General features: G+C 40.8%; 1 protein-coding gene across 1 annotated transcript in view; it reads right to left on the reverse strand.

Moving 5' to 3' along the window:
* Positions 1-19,319, reverse strand: part of tmem14ca (transmembrane protein 14Ca) — a 240,646-nt gene that overhangs the window by 19,115 nt on the left and 202,212 nt on the right. The window lies entirely within an intron of this gene.

The raw sequence follows: 19,319 nt of genomic DNA on the forward strand, positions 1-19,319 counted from the left end.
GTTTAAATATTCGCTTAGTTCTTCATGTGGTTTTATGGTTCTTAGAAAACAGAAGTTTGGGGTATTCTTCTCTGGGATATTTCAATTCAGCCCTCTTGTAGCATGTTGAGGCGACATTGAAGCAAGTGAACAAATCGAAAAGAAATAAACATCCATTTCTCTATATATTATCCTTATGCCATTCAGTTTTAGATCGAAAAAGGTAATTGCAGAGACCCCGATGCTAGTTTTGTGTTTCTATCTTCTTGTTTTTATCCGAGCTTTTTATGTGTTGTGCCAATCACCTCTTGTTCTTCCCTCAAAGCACCACAAGAGCAATAAATGGATATTGTCTTATGAATTCTTTTTTTTTTTTCTTTTTTTTTTTTGAATAAATTCAACATTTGGGACCATCTGATATCTTGTGTGTCCACTGTCTAAATTGGAGGCGGTTTTATCTGTATTGTATAAACCTGTGCTGGCAATAGCTCCCATGCCTGTCAATGTATTATAGTTCTTTGTTGCCCAGGAAAAAAAATAAATATTTGATACGCTTCATGTCGATTTTTATTCATTATTTTTTATTCACTGCTTGCTGCGATGTATTCCTCTCTCTCTCTCTCTCTCTCTCTCTCTCTCTCTCTCTCTCTCTCTCTCTCTCTCTCTCTCTCTCTCTCTCTCTCTCTCTCTCTCTCTCTCTCTCTCTCTCTCTCTCTCTCTCTCTCTCTCTTCTATTCAGCACAGTTACTGTAATTGAGTTTAACTCTCCCTTGACGATTGCTCCATGCAATAAGCAGTTGAACCCATTGTTTCCCTCAAGTATAATAATAAAAAATAAAAAAACTTACTTTCAACTCTTAGTTCAGAGTACAGGATCATTCAAATATGGCAGGGAGCTTTTTTGCCAAGCCAAATGACTCAAAAAACAATGAATTCTCTTTCGTGTTTGAAGTGAATGTGTGTAGATTTAGCCCTCAAGCTAGAGCGCTCTTTAAATCAGTCAGATGAAGAATCCTGCTGAAGGTTAGTGCAGTCGCCATTTCAATGACTTTATTTGTAGACGCAGTGCACCTTATTTTTCCTAATACACTGTCAGCTATGCTATGATCAATTTTTATGTTTTTATAATGCTAATCCATGGTTTGCTGATATCAGTTTACAGATCGTTTGAACGAAATTGTAGGCATGACACTTCGGCGTTAAAACGAAAATCAGCATCCTTGTCATAATTTTACTCGTCCAATTTCGTTGAGTCATTGGGTAGGCAACATTTGCACAGTGTCCTGCCAGAACACGCATGGTTACTTTGTGCATTGCTTAACTCAGATTCAAATAGAGTTTGATTGTTTATTGATAGCACCCGGAAATCAATCTCCATTAGGGCTTGTTGGATTTGCTGTATGTATTCTGATCATGTACAGAAGACGTCTGTCATGGCACTGAGGAAAGAATTGACTGCACAATATTTTCACCATAGTGGCTATTTGTTTAAGAAAAAATAAATAAATAAATAAATAAAAATAAATATTTCTGTGCTCAGACAGTCTGTTCGACTCAGATGCAGTTGTTTTCAAATAACATGAACGAAGCCTAACTGTACATGTCCTTGGCATAATTGCAATGCACAGTGCAGCAGCAGGTGAAGCGAGGCATTGTCTGTCAAGACTGTTTTTGTTGGCTGCTTCTCAGATTGTGTGTGGGATTCTAACCTCGGGCACAAAAGCTCTCCCAGAAAGGATACCCGGCTGCTCCTCCTGTTCAGGCGCAGAAAAAAAAGCACATGAATAGTCATTTTAAGGGAAATCACAATCATGTTAAATCGTATTCATCGGAATTAGGAATTCCTTCACGTGAATCTGTGTCATTAACGCTAATGTCATTGATTAAATATATTAGAGGCCCAAAGATTATTATTTTTTTATTTTTTATTTTTTTAAAACAAAGAAAGCATACCACACAAGCACGGGCGTTGTTTCGCATTTATTGATATATAAAAAACATGACACATCGCTTGTATACATCACCACAGAGAGCGTAGTCCGTTGAAATGGTGAGCTTTGTAATTTACTATTTTTTATTTTACCCATTTCTTTTTAGTTGAACTAGTTGAACACAATAATGCCTTGCAAATATATAAAACACAGAGTATAGTGAAATTGGAGTTTACTGCAATACCCAGCTAAATTTGGTTCATTCACTACATAACCTCCCGCACCAGCTATATCAATTACATATAATTTGTCTGTAGTAATTAAAATGTGTCGTTTTATGTAATTTTACCCAAAATAATAATTCATTTGTTGAATAATTCTGTCGATTAAAAAAATAGAATAGAATGTACAGACATGTAGAAGGCCTGTTCTCTCTCTCTCTCTCTCTCTCTCTCTCTCTCTCTTGTATATATATATATATATATATATATATATATATATATATAGGCCTATTATTATTATTTTTTACCATATTCATTGGTGGCCATATTCGTTGATAACATTCAACGCATCTACAGATAGTTTTTTTTTTTTTTTTTTTTTTTTTGCAGTAATTTCGCACGTGCTGGGGAGACAAACTCCTTGATACTGAAGATGATTTTGGCCTTGGTTCAGCACCTCTGGACTTAACAGCTCCCGTAAAGAAAGTTTACGTAGGTTTGATAAGCGTTGCCCCCTAGTAAAATAACGACTACGAAGTAAGTTAGGATGATCAAAAGAGCGTGGTTTGCACAGTCAGTAAACTCGCCATTTATTAAAATATCACTTGATATCATGCTCTCTTGTTGTGAGGGAATAACGAATAAAGCGAAACTCATTAAACTGAAGCATATCGAGCATATTGTAGTTTTTTAATTTTTTTTATTAATATTATTTTACGAATAATACACTCAATGCGCCGTAATATTTTCCCCCTTCGTTAATACAATTAAATGGAGGATGCAAAGCGATCAATAAAATTGTCACCGCTTATACATAAGTAACAGACATAATGAAACAAATGGAAAAGAAGTGATGACGGCAATGATTCAAACAAGCTTTATTTTGACTTATTATAATCTATATTGTCTCACACAGATTGCATATCTAAACCCTGATACTAAGAATTGCTTTAGAAAGCAAAAAACGCAAGCGCCTAGACAAATAACACACGTCCGCAATCGAATGAAGTGATCCTAGTTGTCAATAGAGCGCAAAATGGTTAATTGCGCTGGACTCGTAACTTCATCACCCCCTCAACTGACCCCTCCCGACTAAACAGAGTGGGCCCCCATAATGTCAAAAGAGGTCAGAAGCTTCATCAAATCACCCATTATTACTTCGGACATAAGGTAATCGATTAGATAACATTAAGTGCCTTTGAATAAACAGATTATTGTAAATAAGGGGACACCTCTATGCTATGAATGCAGAAATGTTGCGTTTAAATATAGAATAAGGTCTCTTCTACAAGACCTCTTCTACAAGACAGCCCCCCCCCCCCCCCCCCCCGCCCTATCCCATCCCTCCATCCATCCATCCATCCATCCCTCCATCCCTCTCAGAGTCAGCGCTTCATTGCTTGATTGTTAACATTTACTCTATTGCCAAAGGGTGTAGAGTACTTACAGAACAGAAATCTAAAATATACACTCTTAAAATAGGTTCGGAAAAGAACTATAGGGGAGAGTGGGGTGAGTTGTGCCAGTTTTTACTCAAAGTGACTTTAAAGTGAGGCCATGGCAGTAATGCCTTCAACTTAAGGATGTACATATATTTCAGGATGTGGTGCATCCCTGAGAACAATAACTTTGGATCTGAAATAAATTGTTTCCGAAATATAGCTCTTGGGAAAAAAGTGGTCTCATGGCACAACTTGCCCCTGGTGCGGGGGAAGTTGTGCCTTTGGGGGAATACATTGGGGGTAAATTGTGCCAGTGATTTCTGAAGTAAAACAGAACATTTTAATGTTATGAACCATAATGCTATATGAAAGCAAGATAAATTCAATACAAAATTACTAATTTAAAGTTTATTTTTATTGTCACCCTGGAATACCATAGCATGTGTTTTTCCTATATATGGTCAATTGCATGGATTTTGTATTGAACATAACTCTGGATCACAGTGTCATAGAGACAAGGGGGTGGGCTCATTTTACTCAGGCGACCAATCAGTCTCTCAGGATCATTGTGAAGCTATCAAGCTACACCCTAGCAACCATTTAGAGCACCATAGCAACACAATATATGATATTTGTGATATCATTTCAGGCAAAAAGGCTTTGGCAATAGATGCCTGTTGACATAGCGCTGTCTGTCAATTATGTAACATATAAGAATAAAGTGACTAGGCTAATTTCTAAACATCCTGACATAGGCCACTTAAAAACGGAATAAAACTTCTCTTTAATAACATAGAGCAAACTCAAAACTGAAATCAGTGTTAGCTAAATTAAACAAATAGCAGGCAGGCCTAAGTTAAACAATGATAAGGCATGCCCATCTCCTCACTTCTCAAGATTATCCCCTCTGAGAATGTTGGTCTAGGTGGTCTGGATCTGGCACAACTTAACCCAGGCCCTTTGGCACAAATCACCCCAGACCCACAAGTTTGAAAAACTAGCATGATCCAGCAGTTAAGAGCTAACATCATGCTAACTGTATAGACTCATTGTGTAGCCTACTAAAGCACTAAAACATGTGTGAAATGTTTTCAAACTTGTCTATAATTGTTCAGACACTACAATCAAAAAACCTTAATCATATAAATTTTACTTTGAAAGGAAAAAACAGTTTTTTGCACTAAAATATGCTTAACTCTCATGCCATGTGTCTCCCGTCTTTGGAGGACGAGTAAAAGTGATTGCTTTTCAAAATTATGTGGACACATGACCAATTTCTTCTATGGTTTTCCAGAAAAAAGGGTGGAACTACTTCCCCCCTGGCACAAATCACCCCACTCTCCCCTACTGAGTTGACTTATATGGTTATTTTTACTTGATGTTCCAAGAATCGTCAGATATATATATTTTTTTGTCCGTCTGATCTGTAAGACATTATGTTTATAATTATAACCTTATGAGTAAAGAAAAAAAAAAAAAAAAAAAAAAAAACCGAGATAAAAAAAGGCAAATATGACAATTGAAAAAGATTAAATGTTTAGCCTAATCATGCTACTGTGTAGCTTAGGAACTCATCAATTCAGTGTCATATGCATATGTTTTTCATTAATCAAAATCTGAATCAAACTACAAGTTCTGACCTCCTCCATCCAAGGTCTTCACACAGTATTCGCACCCCAAAATAAAGCATCCACGAATGTTATGTTTCGCCCTTTTCATACAAATAGTTGATATTCTAGTTTCTGCCTCCCTCTCTCTCTCATTCTCTGAAGTCAGCCGGGGGGAGTGTCGCCGCGGGCCAAACATATGCTTCTTTCCATTGCACTAATCCAAATTCAGCGTGCAGGAATAATTGCTGGAGTGGCCATGCTTTCGCAGGGCTTTGTCCCGCTCTGGCTCCCGTCAGCCAGGCACACGCCATTTCAATCAACTTCTTTTGAGGGCTGTCTCTTTTTATCAAACCTCATAACCTCGCCAATGATGTGAACATTTAACAAACCGCTTCACGCTTCACCAAGAACATGCACATTGCGTATGAAGGGACCTGCAGTCTCATTATTGTATCTTATTTTTCATATGCTTGTTTGTATTTCCTTGTTGGTTGGAGTTGTATTCATAGCGTTGCTCATCCGGATAGGCTATATTCTGTCAAAGTGATGCCTCACGGGGTCAATTTCATCGACGTGTCAAATGAATCAAATAACTGTGAAATTATCAAAAGCCAAATCTTGTGACAAAAGCCGACACTAACAGCCCGCTGTGTTTAGTGGCTATTTCTTGCTACTTGATTTGACCCTTTAATGATAGGCAACTAGTCTATATATTAGGCTATATTAGGCTAGATATAAAAACTTATTTAGTTGAACGAAATGTTTTACATCGAACAAACGAGGACATTACATACATGTAAAAAAAAAAAAAAAAAAAAAAAACCGAATTGAATAAAATAGCATAAAATTGGCAGTTGGCACCAAATAGGCAATTCACATATTCTGTCGTGAATTTTCATGAATGAGTAAATAATCTCAGAAATCTTCAGAAATCGAATGTTGACTGTCAAAATAATGACACGTTTAAAACTACTATACTATAAAAGTTCCAAGGGGTAGCCTATATGAAGGTCAGGGGCTATGCAGTGGCCATGCAGTGGGGGTTCCGTTGTATAAAACGAAATAAGAGTATAAAAATACGAAAAAATACGAGTGATTTATACAATAAATGTACCCGATAAAGAGACGTCAACTTTTAGACAAAAAGCCTTAACATTGATTGGTCAGACCTAAAAAAAAACTAGACTCGTGGGTTAAACAGTCAAAAATGTAGCCTACACACTTCCTCGTCGATTCTAATTCTAAAATCAAACAATCGATTACCCACAATAATAACTAATAATAATAATAATAATAATGACCAACTTTATATTAGGTCTTTAAATGTAGGCTACTTACTGTAGGCTATACAAGTTATTAAATTGTAGCTAGGCTACTTTGAGTTACCTGCATTAGGCTACATACTGTGTAACTGATACCAAGCCTGCTAAATAATACGAATATACATATGTCTAATGTTTACTGTCTACATAGACAAAATTTCATGAACAAATTCACCAAGAAATCTTTATGTTTTCCCGACTTGTTGTAGCCTACGCTGTTTTTTATTTTATTATTTTTTATTTTTTATACTCTGTCTTAAACTTTTTCTGTGAATCAACGATGAAAAAGTAAGTACAACGGTCCATTTGCTTGGGAATCGCATGTTTTCATGGATAGGTGACAGAGAAGAGAGAGATAGAGAGAGACTGAATTAATAGACGTGATAATTTCACACTAAAGAAGAACACTATTTCATGTGGCTCTATCTGTTCCATCAGAGCGCAGCTGTGCTGTTATGATGAAGTTTGATGATGATGGTCTGAATCTTCCTTCAGGCGACTCATAGCTGCAGGCAGCACAAGTGCCCGACCCTGATAAACGACTTAAACACACACGGGCTCGCCAGATCACTTGTGTTGCCCCCCCAGTTTGGCTTATTGCACCTCTACCGGATATATTTATTTATACAAACATCACAGAGGGTGCACAAATGCGAATCTTAAATTAGAGTATTTGGTGAGATTGCTATAACAAATACTTCCATGTGTGTGTGTGTGTGTGTGTGTGTACACACTGTTTTATTTAAAAAATTTCTTTACGAACAATTTATTTTTTTGGCTAAAACTGAGAAGAGCAACCGTGATTTTACTTTTCTCCAGACAATTTAGTAGAAAGAAACCATCAGGCACACTTGACCAATTATCCAATAAGTCAAATTCAGCATTACCTTTTTGACCGTAAATTATAATTGAATTTGAAACACCTAATGCCACGTGCAAACAGTGTCCTTTGATGGCACCATTTCGACGTTTCCCCGATGTTTTTAAAACCGAAACACATAATAGGCTATGTATTGTTTGTGACGAAAGCCCTTTGAAAATGATATTTTAAAACATGCTTTAACATTATAGTGTATTGTGAAGTAAATAGGATGTCTGACTCATTGGTAGGTAGGCTATTCTGTTTGTAGAGGCCATGATCAAAATGTAAACCTTCTGAGAGTATGCTGAAACAGAGTCTGTTGTCTCAATTTTCTTTGTGCAATGTTGCGATAGAGAAGGCTTCAAATCCGCTTTACAAGACTTGGAGACATCTGAAAAGAATCGCCAAATATAGCATATCAAAACACTTCGTGGTGGGACTTTATAGCCCGCTTCTAAACATTGTTAAAAAGACTTGAAATGGTTAATTCCCAATCATTTTTGAAAGCGGTTCATTCATCCTCACCGATTTGCAAGACAAAAATAATTTTACAAGAAAACACCAGGGTTTAAAATAAGTTCTTCTAAAATATGTCCAGAGAGTTTACAGCAGCATGAAAAGACTGCATTACCCGACCCCTTTCTTTTCCTCTTTTATCAGACATGGCAGCATTTGGAGAGAACATGGGCATGTATTTTTTTTTTCCTTTCTTTCTTTTGCACACATTATTATTATTATTATTATTATAAAAATAAATAAATAAAATAAAAACATTTCTGCTTCCAGGAATGTTGACCTATCAATGAGGGTGAAATGGTTTAATGCTCCATCATGCAGCACAACTGATCATTTCTCCTGTGGTGTTCCACAATCTAGCCAGAGGTCACAATCAGGGTAACAATTTTATTTTGGTTTGGGGTGATTCCTGAGAGTAGGGACCTACTCAGATAACTAATTATAAAAACATGGTCAAAAATACAGAACTGTTGCAATAACATTGCAAGCGATTTCAAATTCATTTTATGTGTCAGTGTATTTCTCCTAATTCTATTTTGCCAGAACTCTTTTAGGGCATGAACAGAAGACGCTAAGAAACTATCCTGAGTCAGTGAAGGTGTTTCCCAACAATTCCCATTTAACCCACATCTCATCTATTGCATCATCTTTGCTGCATGAAACACTGAAATTGTTCAGCTTATAATGATAAGAATGACTAAAAGATATATATATCAGATATCTCAGGATAGTTCAAAAAAGTATTCTGTCAGCTATTATTTTCAGTTACATTAGGGCTTGGTTTCGTTGGTTAGATTTTATTATCATATTGGTTTAAGTCTTGTTGATGAGCCATCATTTCATCAGAAAGATGGCAAGGGAATGCTTGGTAACTTGCAGGCCGTGATTCAACATACAATATGTAATTGTGATTTGTCATTTTATCAGCTTCAGGCTCTTAACTGGGTATAGAAACGACCAAATAAGAATGGATGATCGTGCAAACATAACAAAATAGCTTCAAAGACAGTTGCACTGTCACTTCCCTCACTGATGTTTATTGTCAAATGCACAATAAATATCTCATCCTTGACTGTGTTTAACACAAGTTTCATTAAAGTAGTCCTTTACTTGTAGAGCCTGAGGCCCGATAGCAGCAGGGAGAGAGAAAGAGAGAATGAAAGAAGAGTACAGAGCTGAGAAAAGCTCATTGATAATTAAGTGTTAGTTGCTCACTGTGTGAGGTGTCGCTGTACTTTGCTTACCAATCCAACGGCTGTTGGTCTCCTCCTCCGTTTGTGCCGGCATCACGTGCCATCTAATAGGCTTCAATTAGAGCAACGGGAGCTGGGGTTAATTATGACTTAACACATTTGATTGAGTGGATCAGATCAGCAGTGATGGGGACTCAAGGGGAGAGGGACTCATTTATTAGTCTCTATTTGTGTCCTTGTTTCACAGTGTTAAAGATGGTGGCTAAATATTGTTGGTATGGGACTCTCAAAGCTTCTTGTGTCAGATCACGCCAGGCATATTTGCGTGCCACATTCAAACCATGCACTTTGCATGTCTATAACTGCACGCACCTGCCCCTGTAGACAGTGTAAAGGGATGTAGGCAAAAAAATGAACACAGACCAACATAATACTGTTTGCAGTAAAATATGAGGTTTATCGAGAAAAGGGAGGTTTGACCCTGAGGTTTGCGTCTAACCATTCCATTGGAAGCCAGAACCTTGGCTGATTACGAACAATTTTGGAAAAATCTTCTGACTGCCGAAAGATTCTGTTGCTTCCCTCGGGATATCATCACGGCTGTTTCCCTCTCCAAGTATTCTCAAAGGTTAAAGTCATTTCAGTAACACAAACGCAAATTCTAACTTACGGCCCAAAGACACAAAATCAAGGAACCATCACTGAAGGGTAAATATTTACGGGAGAGAAAATATTGAAAGATCGAAAAAGGACCGCAAAAAGAATGACAGCAAAGCAAGTGATTTATAACAGGCAAATTGATCGTGATCATTATGCCAAATAAGCGGCTTCCTCCCACTGTTGAACAGATCCACACAATAAAAGTAAGTTGGGAATGAAGCTTTTGACAGGCTGCTAATGAATCGCTGTAGGCCCATCTGCCTCAATGCAAACAGAAATGTGGTTGGATCTTGTGAACTGTTACCACTGTCACTGTAAACAATAATTGTCAAACATATTTACTCGCAATCATTTTAGCAGATGTCACACTTTTTGTTTCCGCCCGGCTTTTGTATCTCTCCTTTGCAGACGTGCCACTTGCCCTGAACACACTTTTTGCTTGAATATTGAGCAGGTATTTGCAGAGGTGCTTCAGGGCACAAGGTTGTGAGGGGGAGAGAGCCTAAGAATGAATGGAAAGCGAGAGAGGAGATTATCTGGCCCCCTCATCAGGAGAGCGGCCCACTCCCTACCCATGATGCCCTGAGGCCTAGGGGGGCAGCCCTGCCTCGCAGTCATGCACCTCTTTATCACCCTAATCTGTTAATTGTGGAAGCTCAATTGGCACATGGTGGCTTTTTATTACAGCCTACCCGCATTAACCAGACAGAGACTGTGGCGGAGTCTGTGCAGCCCCTGTGTCCTCATCCGCTCTCTTTAGTGTCAGCTTTAAATGGGCTTGGCCCAAAAGGTGAGCTTTTTTTTCGAGACCATGCACAACTGATCCTGGTGCAGGGTGTTGCCTTTTCTCATTTTTGCTCCCCTTCTGCTCATTTTCTTTTGTGTGACTTGAAACAGAAAAAAAATGAAAACAAAACAGAGCATGCTGCTGATTTTTTTTAGTTTTTGTGTTAACCACATGGAGAGGGCCGTCTGTTTCAAATAGCTCTTTTACCAAGACTGTCTGACTTAATTTCCTCCAATCTGATGCTCAGCATCTTTTTAGTCAAAAGCATTAATTTCGATAAAAGTGCGCTTCACACTGACAGTGTTAAAGAATGTAAATTGTGGTATTCTGCATTAGACTTTTATTTTATTTTTTTATAATATATAGGCAACATTAGGTGTTATTTCAAGCAATATCATGTGCTTAACATGAAAATATAAACAGTCCATTTAGCCCCAGAGCAGTGTAAGGCCCCGTTCAGTGTTGGTTATTCAAATCAGAGCAATATGTGAATTCACACTTTTTGTGAGAAACAATGTGAATATTTGGTAACACTTTATTTTACAGTGTCCTTGTTACATGTTACATGTACTTACCATAGTAATAACAATAATTTATGCAATTGCAACTAACCCTGAACCAAATCCTAATCCTACGCTCTATGCCGTATGCCGTAAACCCTATAGTAAGTACATGTTGTTAATTAGTATTACTTAGTACTCAAAAGTACAATTACACTGTAACAATGACACCTTAAAATAAAGCGTAACCGAAGATTTCAAATAAGACTGACTTCAGCAAGATTGTATACCTTTTGCATATATAGACACAAGCATGCATACACACCTTTTTCTAATACTGTATGATTACTGTTAAAAAACTCCTACAGCCCATTATGTGTTTTTTCTACTCCAGATTTGCAGTAAATTTACAGTAAATTTTACAGTGTATCTTTATAAATAAAAACAATAGATAGATTTATTTTTTTAATGTAAAGCTATTTATGACTATTGGCTAACCCTTACCTTTCCCCTAAAATAAGACTTTATTTATGAATCTTTTTTTTATATATTTGAGTTGAGTTAAAAGCTTTCCTGTAGCTCAAACAGTAGAGCGTTGGGTCATGGGTTCAATTCCCAGGGAAAGCAAGAACTGATAAGAACGTAAAATGTGTACCTTGAAATGCAATGTAAGTCGCTTTGGATAAAAGTGTCTGCCAAATGCATAAATGTAAATGTACAAGGAAAACGAAGGTACTATCAGATTTAGCTCACTTCGGGCTGTCTTTGAAAACACTTTGCCCTAGTGTTCTTAATCAAAAACTGTTGGGTTGAACGGAAAGTCCAGGCCACCAAAAATGTGGTATAGCAACTTGGTGACAGCACAAGAGTGAGCGATTTATGACAGGCTATTAACAGTTGCTGTTCTCCCTCACTGCAAACAGGTGTTTGACTAATCTACTGAAAAATCCATATAAGTACACTTTCTCTGCACTTCAGAGGTACCGACATATGTACACGAGCATACTCAGAATCACACACATGCAAGCCTTTCAATTGACCCATTGTGCAGTTACAATAATAACATGGTACTAAACAATTAATTTTATTTACTGTACGTGGTAGTACAAGGTAACACAGTATACAAATAGAAAAACAAAACGCATAGTAATACCATCATTTTATTTGTACTTTAGTTTGGTACTTCATTGTTTAAGCAACACCATGTAACTTTAGCTCTCGGGGTCCCCCTACAGTTGGGAAACAGTATTGTCTTCTACTACTGTCATAAAATCTTTCATGGTTACACCAGGGGATACACGTGCATTTGTTGACAAGCTGATACCCCCGAACTCTGCAGAAGGAGTTCTCACGTCTTGGGCAGACTGCCTGCGTTGCGTGTTAAATGTCTTCATCCCAGGTACAGTGGCATATATTTCAGCATGTCATATTAATATACTTTCATGGGTTTTATTTTTTTCAAACGTCAAAAGATCGCGTAGCTCACGTTTACAAGCTAGCGTCATTATAGTAGCCTATTGGCTACTGTTTTACAGAATGGATATGCTAATTCAATTAAAATGTTTGTGTGGTAGGTAATAGCCATATATCGTCAACATTATAATATCAAGCTACCATAGATGAATCTGCAAAGTTGAAAAATCGATTTGCATTATAGCCTGATGCAAGACACTTTCACCAGAAAAATAAATAAACAAACATGACTAGCAGCCTGCAGTCATTAGGCTAGTTAGCCTAAAATATGATTTTGTCCATCTAATCATGTATTATTTACTTGCAAGAATGTAGCCCCTACCAAACTTGTACACGCCGTTTAGAGATAGGCTTACTTCTGACTTTTTTTTTTCCAGTATACTTACTAGTCCAACAGCATGACGGCCAAGTCAGCATCGGTCGGGCACGCCTGCTCCTCCTTTAGCTCACGCAAGCGAGCGAACGCTGGACCAATATTGATCCTCGTCCGGCCTTTGATTTTGTCACTCTCCCTTTTTCTCTTCCTAGTCTCCTCCGACAAAACCTTTGCCTTCTTCGGTTTCGTTGCTGCTTCAGCCATGATAACAACATACACACGCTATACCAGCCGGGAAACAAATGGTAGTTGGGCTCTCACGTCCGAATTTGAGGAAATGGGGGGTGGGGGGTGAGGGGGAAGTGAGGTATGCCGTTAAGCAGTCGAATTTTGTAGTTCTTTTTTGTGTTCGGGTTACTACCCGGACCCCGAAGTTCTGTAGTGCCAGTAAAAGCGATACAGACAGGCTATGGCAGACGTGTCATTTAACCTATTGTAAGTCGATGTACAAGAGTCTTGGAAATATATTATATATTATATAAATATATTATGAAGTTTGAAAAACTACATGGTGTTGCTTTAATTATGTGTTTTTTCTCTGATGTGTCACATTCTACTCTAGACAGACTAGGTGGATGAGACAAAATGCATCAGCATGAGAAATTAGATTTGGGGAAGATTGAATTTGACCATTTTATTTAATGGAATTTAGCAAGACTGTTGGAGAATAACTAATTAAAATTAGGAACACTAACGTAACTGCATCTTTACATGTGTAACAGTAGTTCACATTATTGCAAGCTACTTTGTAGCGATGTAGCATGACAATGCTACATCACTGATTTTATTGTCAAAGTGCTTACATAGAAAGCTTTACTGCTCAGTGAACTGACATAATAAACAAATGCATTAAAAAGGTCCGTTTCGTACGGTGATCGGGAGGGGACATGTTCTGTTCCCTTTCAGTCGCTCACGTTCGACGTAACGTTGACGTGACGACGTAATTGGGATCACTTCAGGGAGCCCTATCAACTTCGAGTGTCTACAGAACAAGCCAATAAACGTTGGCGTGCGTGAATCGCGTCACGCGCCCCGCCCCGCAGCGCACGCACATATCGTCTTTCACGGAGCCGAGCTTTCTGTTTGACTGCAGAATCTACAAGACTCAATAGCGTTGAAGACTCTCTTTCAGTGTTGGTGTGACGGCGCGATCAGCGAGTGGCGTGAGCTTAAGCTCACTAACTGCTGTTCTCACAGCAAGCTTATTTCTGTGTCGGTGTTGGTGGGTGTTTTTTCTTATAGTGTTTACAGCACTGCTGTACACTGCAGCCATTCCCTGGGTGCCTCAGCACTGTGAGAGTAGTGGAAAGAGTATTGTTTTTTTTTTCACAAAAAGAGCAACACAAGCGTGACCCTGCATCCTTTTCAGGATATCATTCCGCTTGTGCGTTTCTGGGTGTGGTCGTTTCCTGGCGCCAGCAGACGGCCACAATAGTTGTCTCTCATGTTTGGGCATTCAGCATGCTGAGGCAGCTTTTGTGGATAGTTCATGTTCCCATTGCAGGAATATGACTATGACCGCGTTGAGATCGAGACTCGCTTACCTCAAGGGAGGTGCAGTCCCCTCGCCAATGCCCCGATCTAGCGTCTATTCTGCTCCGCAGAATAGGCCTACTTCGGCGCTTAGCCAGGGTGATCTGAGGATTACCATGAGGGCTTCCCCACCGAGGCAATCTCCGTGGGCCCCTCACGCCTCACAAACGCGGCCGCCATTGGAGCCCCCAAAATAACGTACTGGTCCTTCTCAGGAACGACCAGCCGTGTCTTTTGGGGCTCCCCCTGATGACCAGATGTCGATCACAGCATCTGGAGATGAAGACTCGGCTGCGTTACCCCCCTCGGGGAGTGTAGCGTTGCCCGAGTCCCATCCAAATTGGGCAGCTATGCTTTTGAGTGGAACCCTCCACCACGTCCCGAACCTTCTCGGTTGGATGATTGGTTTCTCGGGGCAGGCCGTGCTGGTTTTCAGCATGCCGCCCCATTGCCTTTCTTCCTGGAGGTGCACGAGGATCTCACCAGGTCGTGGTCAGCACCGTATAGTGCCAGACTACGGCCTGCTGGCTCCTCCCTCCTCACTACCCTCGACGGCGGGGCAACCAAGGGGTATGTGGATCTCCCACCAGTGGAGTGTGCCGTTGCGATGCAGCTGTGTCCAGCGTCCGCTTCCTCTTGGCGGGGGAATCCGCGCCTCCTGTCCAAGGCCTGTAAGTTTTCGACCGGTCTCACGGCGAGGGCTTACAAGGCCTGTGGACAGGCTGCTTCTGCCTTGCATGCCATGGCGCTCTTGCAGGTCCACCAGACCCAGGCGCTCATGGATATGCACGAGGGCGGTTCTGACCCAGAGCTCCTCCGAGAGCTCCGTGCGGCAACTGACCTCGGACGAAGGAAACCGCACGTTCTATTGGTCAGGCGATGTCCACCTTGGTCGTCCAGGAGCGCCACCTTTGGCTAAAACTGGCTGACATGAGGGACACCGATAAATATCGGTTCCTGGATGCCTCTCTCTCCCAGGTTGGGTTATTCGGTGAAGCGGTCCAGAGCTTTGTCCAACAGTTCTCGGCCGCACAGAAGCACCCAGCAGCAGCAACCACCTAAGGCTCAGTGTGGAGCAAGCCGCAGGAAGTTGACCCCACCCGTCCAGGCCGCTGCCAAACCAGGAGGCAAGCACAGGTGCAAACGACCCTGAGACGGGCGACCCAGAGGTGGATCGGACTGCTCTTCAGGAGGTGGCAAAGGCCTGGTGGAGGGCCGGGCGGAGAATCTTTTGTTTCCTTTTGTTTCCGTTCCGCCACTGGCCCCTGGGTTATCCTCGCCCAGTCGAGAGAGCAGTTGTGCGAACACAGGGACATGGTGCTCAGTCACCTCAGCCACTTATGGCTTCGGGTCAACTGGGAAAAGAGCAAACTCACCCCCTTGCAGAGGATCTCTTCTCTCGGTATGGAGTTGGACTCGATCAACATGACAGTGCACCTCACAGAGGCCCGTGTCCAGTCAGTGTTGAACTGTGTGAGCTCGCTCAGACGCAGAACAGCGGCACCACTGAAACTGTTTTAGAGGCTCCTGGGGCATATGGCATCTGCAGCCGCGGTAACACCACTCGGATTGCTTCATATGAGGCCGCTCCAACACTGGCTCCACGATCGAGTCCCGAGATGGGCATGGCAAAATGTGGCTTGTGCCGGGTCCAAGTGACCTCGCTGACAGACATCTGTAGAGCTGCGGGCTGGGCGACACCTAACACGTTCTCTAGGTTTTATAGCCTACGTGTTGAGCCGGTTTCTTCCTGTGTGCTCGCTTCAACCAGCCGGTAACACCGAAGGTCCCGCTCTAGTGTCGGCTTGCTGCGCCACTCCCTTCCACTGGAACGGATACGTGCGCTTTTTGCTCCAGTTGAGTTCCCCACTCAGGCGAACCCTGTGAATTCCTCCGCACCCCTTCGGCAGTCGGACGTTGCGGAGCGTCCGGCGCTAGGCCTAGTACTCGTATGCTTGTGTAACATGTGCTAGGTTGGGTTTCATATGTGGTGATCCCTGCGGCGATCCCATATGCATATTCTTCCTTGACCAGCTCCCTGCGGTGAGCCCGTGTCTTTCCCTTGGCAGAGTCCGCTATGCCGTCACTGTCCGGTGCTGCCTCCCCCTTCTCAAGCTGGAGCCACCCCAGTGACATTCCACATGTTGCACTGCCCCTATCCGGCCAGTCCATATGTGTATTCTCCACATGGTACCTCCCTTCGGGCAGGATGTGGCTTCCGCAGCGTCCCTCTCCCCTGGAAAGGCACGCTTTCCCAGTGTTATCCAAGAGTTCCGCTGTGTGGGGTATAATGGAACAGCAGTTGAACTCCCTCTACGCAGGCCTTTCGCCCCAGCCAGTTGGAGGTCTGAGAGTCTTGTGTAGGGCGCTGGATATGGCAGCAACCGTGGCGTTTTCCAAGGGATCCCAATTACGTCGTCATGTTGACGTTACTTCGAACGTGAGCAACTGAAAGGGAACGTCTCGGTTACTAATGTAACCCTCGTTCCCTGAAGGAGGGAACAGGAGACGTAATGTCCCGTCGCCACTGTTGCTGACCATCGCTGTACGGCCAGCTCTATCTCGGCTCCTCAGCGAAAAACGATATGTGCGTGCACCCGCTTCATGTTTATACCCGCGCTGTGGGGCGGGGCACGTGACGCGATTCATGCACGCCAACGTTCATTGGCTCATTCTGTAGACACTCGAAGTTGATAGGGCTCCCTGAAGTGATCCCAATTACGTCGTCACGTCGACGTTACATCTCCCGTTCCCTCCTTCAGGGAATGAGGGTTACATTAGTAACCGAGACGTTCACTTAGTTTTGTCGTAGCCACAACATATAAACTCGTGGGAACGTGATAATATGTTGTTGCCACGAGATATTAATTCGTGTGAACATCATATTAAGTCGTGGGAACTTGATAATAAATCGTGGTCACAAGATCATTTTGTTGAGTTAACGACATCATGTCGTGGCCACGTGATGAAAAGTCGTGGCCTCGAGATCATATGTTGAGGGAACAATATATTTTTCTCATAGCCACGACTTCATATTTTGAGAGAACGACAACTATTTCTCGTGGCCACAAGTTATGTTGAGGGTACCACACCGGTCAATACTGTAACCATATACAGCAGTCGGAGATGGAGAGGACATTTTACTTTGAATTAGGAATGTCATATAAAGATATAGTGCGGTCTCTGGCATTAAGACATGGGTAAGTTATAAGTGACAGATACCTGAAGCGCATTCTTAAGTTGAATCGGCTTTTTCGTCAGAAATTTGCTGGCTTGAATGAAATAGGTCTACTCGGGTCACGAATGAAGTCCTGTTTAAGGAAATAAAAAAATATAATAATTATGAGAAACTTAAATGAACAAATAACAAAGTAAATTATGACCGGGGTAAAAGTAAGAGCCCGTGTCGCATGTGAAGATTCGGTTCCTACATGTTATAAAACTCGTAGCCACGAGAAACTGATGCCGTTCCCTCAACATACGATCTCTTACCCACGAGATATTATGACGTTCCCACGACTTAATATCACGTTCCCACGAGTTTATATGTTGTGGCCACGACAAAACTAAGTGAACCGAACATGTCCCCTCCCGGTCACCGTAGTACGGATATTTTTCAGCCAGACAAATTGACTGATTCGTCCCTGTTCAATGTTTTCAACTTATCCACCTTATTCTGCTCAGTCTAAACAATGCGCGCTGCTATGACGACGACTCTGGTTGCCTACTTCCGGTTCGTAGCGCTTGACCTGTACTAGCAGCGAGATAATGAGTTCAAGCTCCTCATGTGCTGTTGTTGGTTGTTTTCACAATTCAAAGAAGATTTCAAACTTTTTAGAAACTGAGTGTTTCGAGCATAAGAAGGAGATAATGCCCATGTCCGGTTCCGTATCAGATGCATTCAATAAAGTAAACGTTTAGAGTGGTTAGCGTTAAAACTGAACTCATTCTCTCGCTGCTAGTACAGGTCAAGCGCTACGAACCGGAAGTAGGCAACCGGAGTCGTCGTTATGGCAGCGCGCATTGTTTAGAGCAGAATAAGGTGGATAGGGTGCATTTTAGTTTTAGTATAAATGTAACTGTTTAAGTTTAACATTATTAATTTATAAAAAAAACAAACAAAAAAAACAGGTCCCACTTTATATTAGGCGTCTTTGTGTTAACAATTAAAATAATAATTTGATATAATGCACTTATTGTGTACATAAATGTTTTACATTGCACTTATATTTTAAAAATACTTCCATGTAATTTCTGTCATTACATCTATAATTAATTACACTGTTCATCCTTCCCTTACACTTTAACCCACCATTAAGCTTAACCATTCCACAAAACCTGTCCCTAACCTTACCAATATCCTACCTCAATAGCAGTAAAAGTGTTTTGCAATAGAACATAAACACAATAAGTGCATTGCACCTAACAATTATTATCATTAGTATTATTATTACATTTTATTTAAGTACATAATAGCTAAAGACACATAATTTGAAGTGTGACCAAATAGGGTCCTGCAATACATTGTTTTGTGCCAGACAAAAATTATATCAACTAAATTATGTCATTGGATAGTTATAAATTTAAAAGAAAATATTGCCCCCTTAAGTATATTCAGTGTAGTTGGCTTCTTTCAGAATGAAATGCTAACAAGTTAGCTAATATTTTACAGGTGTGTGCAGATAACATATTTTCCAATGCAAACACACACACACCAGAAAAGACTGTTTCAGCACACAGAATGTGTTTTATACATTTGTGTTAAAAAGACTTAATGAATGTTTGTCTCATTGGGCTAAATATATGGGTTTCCCTTGTCCAGCAGATAGCTTAGATTTGGACTCCTTGTTTGTCTAAATGCAGTTCATTTTATCATATCGTGCGGCTAATGTAGGTGTAGGCCAACTTAAATAG

This window comes from Rutilus rutilus (genome assembly GCF_951802725.1).
Source record: "Rutilus rutilus genome assembly, chromosome: 24".
NCBI classification, from domain to species: Eukaryota; Metazoa; Chordata; class Actinopteri; order Cypriniformes; family Leuciscidae; genus Rutilus; species Rutilus rutilus.